The 12,796-nt window shown below is 40.1% G+C and overlaps 1 protein-coding gene across 4 annotated transcripts in view; it reads left to right on the plus strand.

Moving 5' to 3' along the window:
• The window catches only part of ENTPD7 (ectonucleoside triphosphate diphosphohydrolase 7), a 63,724-nt gene that overhangs the window by 2,304 nt on the left and 48,624 nt on the right, over window positions 1-12,796 (plus strand). The window lies entirely within an intron of this gene.

Genomic DNA, 12,796 nt, shown 5'->3' on the forward strand with positions numbered 1-12,796 from the left:
GGAGCACAGGCTCCGGAGCGCAGGCCCAGCGGCCATGGCTCACGGGCCCAGCAGCTCCGCGGCATGTGGGATCCTCCCAGACCGGGGCGCGAACCGGGTTCCCCTGCATCGGCAGGCGGACGCGCAACCACTGCGCCACCAGGGAAGCCCCTACATTTATCAATTGTTTAGGTTTTAATCTGTCTTGCTATTTGTTTTCTGCTTGTCACATCTGTTCTTTGTTTGTCTTTCCTCTTTTTTTCCCTTCTTTTGAATTGAGTACATTTTTTATGATTCCATTATAGCCCCTTTCTTGGCTTATTAGATATAGCTCTGTTTTTATTTTTTCAGTGGTTGCTTTAGGGTTTAGAGTATACAGCTTTAACTTATTACTTCAAGTAATATTATACCTCTTCACACACAGTAAGAACCTAACAACAGTGTACTTTCATTCCTCTTTTTCCCCTTGGCCTTGGTGCTATTGTTGTCATACCTTTTATTTCTACATAGGTTATAAGCTCCACCATGTGTTATTATTTTTGCTTTAAGCATTCAATTATTTTTTAAAGAGGTTTTTTTTTTTTGTTTTGTTTTTCCGGTGCGCAGGCCTCTCACCGTTGTGGCCTCTCCCATTACGGAGCACAGGCTCCGGACGCACAGGCTCAGCGGCCATGGCTCACGGGCCTAGTCGCTCCGCGGCATGTGGGATCTTCCCAGACCGGGGCACGAACCCATGTCCCCTGCATCAGCAGGCGGACTCTCAGCCACTGCGCCACCAGGGAAGCCCAAAGAGGTTTTTAAAAATTAAAAAAGGCTAGTATATTTACCATTTCTGGGCCCCTTCATTCCTTTGTGTAGATTTCATATTTCCATCTGGTATCATTTTCCTTTTGCCTAAAGGTCTTCCTTTAACATTTCTAGTAGTGTGTGTCTGTGGTTGGTGAATTCTTTAAACTTTTATGACTGGAAAAGTCTTTATTTTGTTTTCCCTTTAAAAGAAATGTTCACTGAGTATGGAACTCTAGGTTGATCGTTTTTTCTTTCATTACTTTATAGATGATGCTTCACTGTCTTCTGGCTTATCTTAGGAGAAGTCTGCTGTCATTTTTATCTGTGTTCTCTCTGTACATAATGTGTCTTCCTCTGGCTGCTTTTAAGGTTTTTTCTTTATCACTGGTTTTAAACAATTTGATTATGATGTGCCTTGGTGTAGTTTTCTTCATGATTCTTTTTTTCTTTTTTTAAAGATTTTTTTAAAAAATAATTTTTATTTTTATTTTTAAAAATTTATTTATTTTATTTTATTTTTGGCTGTGTTGGGTCTTCGTTGTTGCGCACAGGCTTTTCTCTGGTTGTGGCAAGCGGGGGCTACTCTTCATTGGGGTGCAGAGGCTTCTCATTGTGGTCCCTTGTCTTGTTGTGGAGCATGGGCTATAGGCATGTGGGCTTCAGTAGTTGTGGCTCGCGGGCTCCAGAGTGCAGGTTCAGTAGTTGTGACGCACAGGCTTAGTTGCTCCATGGCATGTGGGGTCTTCCTGGACCAGGGCTCAAACCCGTGTCCCCTGCATTGGCAGGCAGATTCTTAACCACTGTGCCACCACCAGGGCTCAAACCCGTGTCCCCTACATTGGCAGGCAGATTCTTAACCACTGCGCCACCAGGGAAGCCCTAAAGATTTTTTTGATGTGGGCCATTTTTAAAGTCTTTATTGAATTTGTTACAATATTGTTTCTGTTTTATGTTTTGGTTTTTTGGCCCTGAGGCATGTGGGATCTTAGCTCCCAGACCAGGGATTGAACCGGCACCCCCTGCATTGGAAGGCAAAGACTTAACCCCTGGACCACCAGGGAGTTCTCTCTTCATGATTCTTTTTTTTTGTTGTTGTTGTATGCGGGCCTGTCTCTGCTGTGGCCCCTCCCGTTGTGGAGCACAGGCTCCGGACACGCAGGCCCAGCGGCCATGGCTCACGGGCCCAGCCGCTCCATGGCATGTGGGATCCTCCCAGACCGGGGCGCGAACCCGGTTCCCCTGCATCGGCAGGCGGACGCGCAACCACTGCGCCACCAGGGAAGCCCCTTCTTCATGATTCTTATGTTTGTGATTTGTTGATTCTTGGATCTATGGATTGTAATTTTTAATCAAATTTGGAAAAATTTTAACCATTATTTCTTCAAATATTTTTCTATCCTCTCCCACTTTTCCTTTGGTGTCTCCAGTGACATACTGAGCCGTTTGACATTTTCTCACAGCCCACTGATGCTCTATTCATTTCTTTTTTTTTTCAGTCTTTTTTCTCTCTTTTTTCTGGATATTTTATTAATATATTGCTGTGCCTTCCAGTTCATTAGTATTTTCTTCTGTAGAGTCTATAATCTCCTGTTAGTTCAGTGAGAACTGAATACCTTTTTTCACAGAAAATATATTTGAATTATTTGATATAGTTTTAATGCCTTACCAGTTGCACAGAAGTTGCTATTTTTTAAAGGTTAGTTTCTGATTAGGCTACAGAATGAAATGATGACATGTGTTCATCATCTTCAACATGATTTTCTCTTTATTGCTTCCCAGAAAGTATCAGTGAGGAGGCTTTGGGCTGCAAGTAACAGTCAGACCAACTTAAATAATAACAAAGTTTACTGGCTTACATAACAAGAAGTCCAGGGATAGAGGGACCAAAAGTTCAACATTGGCTGTCAGGATGGGAGTCTCTGTCTCAGTTGCCCATTTTATCAGCTTACTAAATGGTTGCATAATAGCAGCCAGGGCTACCTGCATCCTCACTCATGTCCTGCAGGAGAGAAACAGGTCTTCCATGCTTTCTTATAAGAGTGAAGACCCTTCCTGGAAACCTCTAGCAACCCTTTCCTTGAATCATTTTTGGTCAGAATTGGGACACATACCTCCTCCCCTTAATATTTCTGGGTTGTTCTGTCCCAGAATTTCTCATTTCCTATTCACTTTGGTCATTCATTCATTCAACAAACATTTATTGAGCAGCCATATGTGCTAGGTGATAGGAACTAGGGCATGGAGACTTGGTACTTTTTCTCAAGAAGCTTATATTTTCAAACTTTTCTCCTCTAGCAGCACTATTCCTTTGTATTTTTCTTTCTTCCTTTTCGAAGAGGAAACACTTGTTTAGATAGATGACTGGAGTTGTCAACAGTTGGTCTTAAGAAGCCTGTAGCTTTGGAAAACTGAGCCCATAATTTGAGTTTTTAAAATGCTTATTGAGATTTTCTTGACATACCTGAGCACAGTTTCTCACTGGAACATAGCATGGTCTAATTATGGAATTCTATGTAGGATAATATGGCTAGAGTAAAGACTACTGGGCAGTGAGTGGTGATCTATATAGCTGGAGAGGTAGATCAGGCTGGGCCTATTAAGCCATTTTAGGGGGTTTAGACTTTATCTTAAGGGCAAAGGGAAGACTTTGAAAGGCTTTGAAGAGTGATATGATCAGAAATGCTTTTTTTTTTTTTTTTTTTCCCCCCAGTACCTGGGCCTCTCACTGTTGCGGGCTCTCCCTTTGCGGAGCACAGGCTCCGGACGCGCAGGCTCAGCAGCCATGGCTCACGGGCCTAGCCGCTCCATGGCATGTGGGATCTTCTGGGACTGGGGCACGAACCCGTGTCCCCTGCATCGGCAGGTGGACTCTCAACCACTGCGCCACCAGGGAAGCCCCAGAAATGCTTTTTACAGCAAGGTCACTTTGATGGCATGGTGGAGAATGAATTGGAATCCTCCAGTAGAGAGATGATGGCGGCCTAGACTTGGGTGGCAGCAATGATGATGAAGAGAAGTAAATGCATCTGAGGGATACGTGGGAGGTAGAGTGATCTGATAGTTCTTATCTACCACTAAACTCAGGTGGCCAGATTCAATAAATACTTATGCTGAATTAATTGAAACAAGTTAGCCACAGAGCTGAGGAACACACAGACTGTGCCTGTGCAATGATCTTAACAAAATCCTCATACCCTGTAATGCTCTGGCTGAGCAGCCAACAGCCATATAGCCTAGAGCTCCTTGTTCTTTAATGAAACATTATGTGCATATGGCCATAAATTGCCATGTGTCCTTAAACTTCACTTATGGCTGCCTACATGAGTCATTTAGGAAGCAAACATCTGTTGAGAGCTTGCTGTGTGTGTGACTCTGTGCTAGGCACTAGGGTACAAAGATGAATAAAACGTGGCCCCTGAACTCATGGAGTTAATAATCTAGTTAGAGAGGCAGATGTGAAGGAATAATTGTTTCCTGATGAGATAATAGTTTAACTATGTAGAATCAGGAATAAAGAATCAGGAACTGTACATAGTCAAGAATGAGGAATAAAGTTAAGAATCAGAAATTAATAAGAAGAGGCTCATGAGTAACCAAATTTGATATCACTGAGTTCATGTACTAAGAGCTTATGTACTATACTGATAAGAAAGGCTCTCACATAGAGGCTGTTTACTTTTGTTTTACATACTGTTTTTTTGTTTGTTTTTGTTTTTTTAACTTTTTATTTTATATTGGAGTGTAGTTTGTTAACAATGTTGTGTTAGTTTCAGGTGTACAGAAAAGTGATTCAGTTATACATATACATATATCTATTCTTTTTCAAATTCTTGCCCCATTTAGGCTGTTATATAATTTTTTTTTTTTTTTTTTTTTTTTTTGTGTGTGTGTGTGTGTGGTATGCGGGCCTCTCTCTGCTGTGGCCCCTCCTGTTGCGGAGCACAGGGTCCGGACGTGCAGGCTCAGCGGCCATGGCTCACGGGCCCAGCCACTCCGCGGCATGTGGGATCCTCCCAGACTGGGGCGCGAACCCGATTCCCTTGTATCGGCAGGCAGACGCGCAACCACTGCGCCACCAGGGAAGCCCTGTTATATAATATTGAGCAGAGTTTCTTGTGCTATATAGTAGGTCCTTGTTGGTTATCCATTTTATTTTATTTATTTATTTATTTATTTATTTAATTTATTTATTTTTGGCTGCATTGGGTCTTTGTTGCTGCACGCAGACTTTCTCTAGTTGCGGGGAGCGGGGGCTACTCTTTGTTGCGGTGTGCAGGCTTCTCATTGCGGTGGCTTCTCTTGTTGTAGAGCACGGGCTCTAGGGCGCGCAGGCTTCAGTAGTTGTGGCACACGGGCTCAGTAGTTGTGGCTCACGGGCTCTAGAGCGCAGGCTCAGTAGTTGTGGCGCACGGGCTTAGTTGCTCCACGGCATGTGGGATCCTCCCGGACCAGGGCTCGAACCCCTGTCCCCCACATTGGCAGGCGGATTCTTAACCACTGCGCCACCAGGGGAGTCCCTATCCATTTTAAATATAGTACTGTGTACATGGGCATACTGTTGTAATTAGCTTGGTTCTCTCGTCTCAGGACACAGCAAATAATAGCAAGTTAGAATGGTAGTAGTGGGAAGAGTGTGATGGTCATTAGATACGGGCACACTGATGACAGTAATTAATAACGTACTGACATCTTGACAGTGAGGCAGGAGAGAGGAAATTTATTAAAAGTAGACTCAGGGGCTTCCCTGGTGGCACAGTGGTTAAGAATCCGCCTGCCAATGCAGGGGACCTGGGTTCGAGCCCTGGTCCGGGAAGATCCCACATGCTGTGGAGCAACTAAGCCCATGCACCACAACTACTGAGCCTGAGCTCTAGAGCCCACAAGCCACAACTACTGAGCCCGCATGACACAACTACTGAAGCCCGCGCATCTAGAGCCAGTGCTCCGCAACAAGACAAGCCACCACAGTGAGAAGCATGTGCACCTCAACGAAGAGCAGGCCTTGCTCGCCGCAACTAGAGAAAGCCTGCGCTCAGCAGAGAAGACCCAACACAGCCAAAAAAAAAAAAAAAAAAAAGTAGACTCAATAACTCAGAATTTCTACAGACGGTTTCTATACTGCTGAACAGTTCTACACATTTTGTTAAAACTATTTTATTATACAGTCTAATTATTTGTGTTAACGATGACCTTAAGTCAGTGGTTTTCAACTTTATGTATCCGAATCACTTGGGGACCTTTAAAAAATGCAAATAACTGGACTTTTTCTCAAGGTGTTTCTAATATGCAGCCTAAGTTGGGAACCATTGCTCTACAGTTTAGTTATATTTATCTGGGAACGAAATATTGTGGTATAGGGGAAAGAGGATTGATTTTAGAGCTAATCAGCCCGTCATTCTCTAGTTGGGTTATCTCAGACAGGTGCTGTATTCTGGGGTCTCATTTCTTTAAGTATAAAGTGGAGGTAAAATGCCTGCCTTGTCTTGTCATTTGGATTAAAAAAGAAAAACATCTAGGACTGCCTGGTACATCACAGATATTAGTCTTATTAGTATTATTTGGAATAATCTTGATTTTTCTGTTCTCTAATTCTGTTTTGTGCCCTGTAAATATGCAATGAAGATAAGGGGAAGCATTATCTCCATTTAAATTTTTTCCTTCCAGAATTTCTTTTTTGTGGCAGCTGTTACTACTTAGGCACTGGTAAGCACTAGCTGATGATAAAATGATTAAACAAATAATTAGGAATTGATGAAAACACCTAACACTCAAGTTCAACAGCTTATAAAAAATTAGGACAGGGTTTCCCTGGTGGCGCAGTGGTTGAGAGTCCGCCTGCCAATGCAGGGGACACGGGTTCGTGCCCCGGTCCTGGAAGATCCCATATTCTGCGGTAACACTCAAGTTCAACAGCTTATAAAAAATTAGGACAGGGTTTCCCTGGTGGCGCAGTGGTTGAGAGTCCGCCTGCCAATGCAGGGGACACGGGTTCGTGCCCCGGTCCTGGAAGATCCCATATGCTGCGGAGCGGCTGGGCCTGTGAGCCGTGGCCGCTGAGCCTGTGCGTCCGGAGCCTGTGCTCCGCAGCAGGAGGGGCCACAACAGTGAGAGGCCCGCGTACCACAAAAAAAATAATAAATACATAAATAAGAACAAGTGCTTGTGGTTGTGATTTTTATATTACATACATTGAATATAGTCATATTTTTTCCAACTTAAATTGTTCTTAATTCACATGATGAAATTATATCAATATTTTATATTGAAAAAAAGTTTTAATTTGAATTTTTTCAGCCATTGGTGAACCTAGCATATCACTTCTTTTTTTTTTAATTTTTAAATTTTATTTTATTTATTTTTTATACAGCAGGTTCTTATTAGTTATCTATTTTATACATATTAGTGTATATATAGCATATCACTTCTGAGGTGATATGGCCCAGGATTTTAGAAGCCTGCATGGGGGTTTTCCCTCAGTAGTTTCAAAACTGAAGAGCTGTTGTTTTACAAACATATACCCACATTGCTTCTGGAAGGAGAAAGCAGAAGGTTTGCATCAGAACTAGAATTTAGGAAAAGGTAAATTTACAGATTGATGGGTGTCAGTAAGGGTAGAATCCAGAATTTTTTTTTAAAATTTATATTTCTAAAACAAACTTTATTTTTTAGAGCAGCTTTAGGTTCACAGCTAAACTGAGCAGAAGTACAGAGAGGTTTCCCATATACCTCTTGCCTCCCCCCAACACACACAGCAAAGCTGTTTTTAAGAATAATTTTTGTTAGATGTGTTTTAATCAACTATTTATCTAGCATGCGGCATATAGATGTGCTCCAACAACTTCATCATACTTAATTCATATTTTACACCCATTTATTCATTCATCTATTCACTTACTCAACGAACACTGTCTACACTGTGGTATCCAATAGGGTAGCCACTACCCACAGAGGCTATTTAAATATAAATTAATTTAAATAAAATAAAATAAAAATTCAGTTCCTTATTTGTACTAGTCACATTTCGAGCGTTCACTGGCCACATGTGGCTAGTAGCTATCCTATCAGACAGTGCAGAAAGGGAATATTTCCATCATATCAGAAAGTTCTGCTGGAAAGTGCTAGTCCTGGATACTGGGTAAATTGTGAAAATTTATTAATAATTTTTAGTATAAGGGGTACTTTTAGCATGTATTCATACATATTGTGCAAGACAAACAGTGAACCGTTCTTAAATGTTCTGTATATTCAGTACATTTCATTTTCACCTTAATGTTTAATATTGTTCATTTTTTGGTAACCCCACTACTGTCTTTATTAGTGCAGAAATTTTTGTCTGGTTGACTTATTGTCCTGAAGAATATAGCTGTTGAAAGGTGGTGCCTTCATATTCCTTTGCCATCTGGGAATAACTGTGAATGAGAGCTACTGTGTCAGCAATCAGCTCAATACTGACCTTCCTTAGGAGTTTTAATTCTGTTTAAAGCAAGTGAAAAAGAGCCATTACTTATGGTTAGAATAAAAATGATAAACAGATATACAGATGAAGTTAAGGGTTCTTATGTACAGTGGAAAAATTCAGAGATTTTGCTGGTGAAATTGAAGGCATTTATTTGCATTTATTCATTTATTCATTTACTTGTCCTTAATGGTGTTTATAATGTTTATAAGCAGAGCTTTAAATTATAAATGTTCCTGACTGCTCTGATTAATCTTGTTAGGAGATAAGTAGTTAACCTTACAAGATGCTTTTCTGGGTATGTATTGCTATCATCAGTCATGCACAGCTACTTTGGCTATGATGTCATTATATTTGGTTTTGAGCCTTGAACAGAGTTGGGATATGATGACATTTATCAAATAGGTGGTAGCTCCATGCTGATGGGGGACCACTTTAATGGACTTTTGGCATATTACTGAATTCTTTTTGAACTCTAGAAGTGGTATAATTAGTGTTGATTTTATAAGCTAGGTAATGATTTGGTTAGTTATTGCTCTAATGCTGTTAATGTCTTGAGGATAATGGCAACGAAAAGCAATGTCTTCCAATTCTACCTTGGGTGATGTATATGTGGGTATCTTTCTTTTCATTGACTCAGCAGTGACCAGAGGGAAATCATGTTTCTCAAATAGAGAGGATATATGTGTGTGAGGCGGGGGTAAGTGCATGTGATGGTGAATCAGATCTCTCCTGGGATGGTGGATGTGAGGGATCCAAAGCTTTTGGAACTTTTCTCTTGGGCTTTAGGTCTTCTTTAGGGGTTGACTTAGTGCAGTATCAGCAAAGCAGAAGGATCCAGCAATGCAAGTAATTAACCATGATGGCTAAGGCTGGGACTGCAAATCAGAAATGAAGATATCCAAGAAAGGACCAGTGATCCATCCGCGTTGGGAGCCTAGACAGAGGAAGACCTTCAGGTGGTTGAAAAGTGTAAGAAGACTGATTAGGTCATAGGAGGTCAGAATTCCAGAACTTTCTGCGGCCTGAAGCAACTGATCAAGGATTCAAGTGGGAAATGTAACATAAATGTCATCTGGTCCTATCTTTCTCCCTTGTATTCTAGTGTCAGCTGACTTTTTTCTGCCAGTGCACACATGGCGACTTCTAAGAGAAGAGAAAGCAAAGTTGAGTTGTACCCAAATGAGAGCTGTAAAGTTGCTTATCTTGACAGGAACCAAAGAGGATGACAGGATGCTTTGGAAAGCCATTGAAATTTTCTAAGGAGACCAACTGATTTTGAATATAGCTATACAAAGACATAGATGAATTATTAACAAACTAGCAGCTTCATATTGTGAGCTCTAGGCCCAAGCCAATCAGTATTGATTGATACGTATCAGAGAAATGTGAGGAACATTGTGACTGTATTGAGGTATGCAGATAAGGTAATTACTCTTGAGAAGCTGAGAGTCTAAATGGAGAGGTGGAGCAAACAAATATGAAAGAAGTCTTAGGGCTCATACTGAAATGTAAGCAAACTGCTTAAAGAGAATAATGACACTCCACATGTTAGAACAGAAGGAGGAGGCCTTTTTTAGATCATTACAAGAATCAGCTTGTTGAGGGGAGGCTTCTTGAGAACTGGGAAGCCATATCAAAGAAGGGAAAGGGGGAAGAATAGGTAGAGAAGCAAACGGATGTTAGAAAAAAGGTCGCGTTAGAGTAGTGGTTCTCAAAGTGGTTACTGACGCTTGGGAGTCTATGAGACCCTTTCAGGGAGTCTGTGAGGCCAAAACTATTTTGATGATAATACTAAGATGTTTGCCCTTTAAAAAAATTGTGTTTAAAAACGCATAACACAATTTACCCATCTTAACCATTTTTAAGTGTATAGTTCAGTACTGTTAAGTATATTCACATGGCTATGCAGCCGATCTCCAGAACTTTTTCATCTTGCAAATCTGAAATTCTATACCCATTAGACAGCAACCCCTAATTTTTCCCTATCCCCAGCCCCTGGTAACCACTATTCCATTCTCTGTTTCTATGAATTTGCTTACTTCACATACTTCATATAAGTGGAATTATCTAGTGTTTATCTTTTGTGACTGGCTTATTTCACTTAGCATAATGTCCTCAAGGTTCACCCATGTTGTAGCACATGGCAGGATTTCCTTCTTTTTTTTTAAGGCTGAATCATATTCCATTGTATGTACATACCACATTTTGTTTATCCATTCATCTGTCGTGGACATCTGAGTTGCTTCTACCTTTTGGCTACGGTGATATTATTTGCCTTTTTCACTGAGTTGACATTTACACTGATGATGCAAAAGCAATGGTGGGTAGAACTGCTGGTGCCTTAGCACAAATCAATATAGAGCACCAAATTATACTAGTAGTTATGGTAGTCTTCATTGTCACACAATTGCAGTGGGAAGAAAAGTCTAATTCCACTTAAGAATATCTTTTTAATATTCTGTGTGGCAAAATGGGAAATAGGAATTAAGCACTTCTGTCGCGTACTCAGGTTGTCTCAAGGAAAAGCACTTAGGCAGTTGCTTGAGTTGTGAGCTGAACACAGTCATGGAATACTGTTTTTCACTTGAAAGAATAACTGTCAGAAAAACTGTAGATTTCAGATGTGGGTATTTCATAGACATTTTCTTGAAAATGCATGAAGTAAAAACCTGTCACTTTAAGGAAAATAACTGTCCGTATTTATTGCCAGTGATAAAATTTGAGCTCTTAAGTGAAAATTAGAAGTTTGGGAAATTTGTGTCTGCCACTGTGAGTTTGATAGCTTCCCAATACTTAAAAGACTTTTTTGATAAAATTGGTAGTGATATTAATGAATGTGTGTGGTTTTTTGGTAGAATGAAATGTGTCAACATTAAGAAGATTTGCATAGCTCAGCGAACCAGTATTTTCCAGTATATGATGTGACAACATTACGCATGGGTAAAAGCAATTTAAAGTGAAAGATAGACCAGTGCATTTTAATGTAACAGTATGAAAAGTTCTTAGAGTTTAGATTCCACATTGCAACCAACCTTTAAGAAACTCCACTTGTCGAGTTTCAGTGTAGTACCAATGATCTAAAAAGTACTCTTCCCTTTTCCAACAACATATCTGGGTGAAGCTTGATTTTCTTCATATACTTCAATCAGAACAACTTATCGTAACAGATTGAATACAGAAGCAAATATGAGAATCTAGTTATCTTCTATTAATCCAGACACTAAAGAGATTTGCAGAACTCTAAAACAATACCACTCTTCTAACTTTTTTGTTTTAGAAAATAGTTGTTTTTCATAAAATATGTTAATATGTAATGAGTTTGCTATTGTGTCTAAATAAATAAATATTTTTAAATGTTCTGTTTTATTTTCTAACATGGTAAATATAGATAGATATACCACAAAAGCTCTTTGGGGTCCAATAATTTTTTAAAGACTATAAAGGGGTCCTGAGCCCCAAAATTTTGAGAACCAATGTACTGGAAAAAGTTATACATTAAGCAGGCGGGGACAGGATCCAGAATCTTGTCAAAGAGAAGTAGAAGGGGTGGTTTTCAGAGAAGGAAAGCAGATAAAGATCTGTGAAGTAGAAAGATTGCTGATGAGAAATGAAAAGTCACTTTGGGCTGGAGATGGATTTTCTTGCCTATTTCTTTTCTATCTGTGGCACACAGATGTCTGCCTGGCTTTCCTGTGATAGAAGTGAGCTGTTATGAGTTGATTGGTGGATTGTGAGCCCATTTCAGCCCAATCATTTGATTAGAATGGGAAGGTCTGTGGTGGAATGGAATCTTTAGGACTGTAAACTTTCTAGTGTGTAACAGACTTTTACCATCTGCTCCACTTCCCACAACTCACTCTCATATCAGATCCAGAAAAAAGTTCTACCTGACCCTATCCTATGCTATAATTTACAGCATAGTATTGAAGCTCAAATATATTTTCTCCTCTTTTTAAAAAAATGCATTTTGTGTTATAGAATAGGAAAGGTACTCAGCTCTACTTTTTTGATTTCAGAACTGTTTCTACATGGTCTTCTTTTCATCAAGTTTGCTTTTCTGTCCAAAGTAAGGAACTTTGTAGTCTGTGTAGCAATGTGAAATCACCAGTAAACACAGGCTAGATTGTTCTGAGAGGTATGACACATGGCTTACTTTTCTGGATTTACTGTGAAGGGAATGTTACCTGCAATTCAAGGCCCCCTCATTTGCATGGGCCCCTTTTTTATTTGTAATGTTGAATATTTTGTGTGAAAGAACCTTCCTCCCCCATTATAGTAGTTTCAGGCTTCACAAAAGCTAGTTCTAAAGGGTTCTATGTAAGGGTCTTGGGGATCTGGGGGTTAGCTCTAAAGACAAGGTTGGATGATAGGGCAGAAGGGAGTTTAGGTGTATTACTTGAAAAAATTCACAACATTACTTTCAGAATATTCATTCAGTTATTAGCTCAACCTACGGTAATATTTATTCAAATTTAAAAGAATCTAGAAGGCAAAATTTTAGTCTGCCTACCATGCGTTATATGTTAGCATCAAGAAAGAGCTCTCCTTTTTTGAGTAATAAGCTAAAAG

Source organism: Physeter macrocephalus, chromosome 20, assembly GCF_002837175.3.
Source record: "Physeter macrocephalus isolate SW-GA chromosome 20, ASM283717v5, whole genome shotgun sequence".
Taxonomy (NCBI): domain Eukaryota; kingdom Metazoa; phylum Chordata; class Mammalia; order Artiodactyla; family Physeteridae; genus Physeter; species Physeter macrocephalus.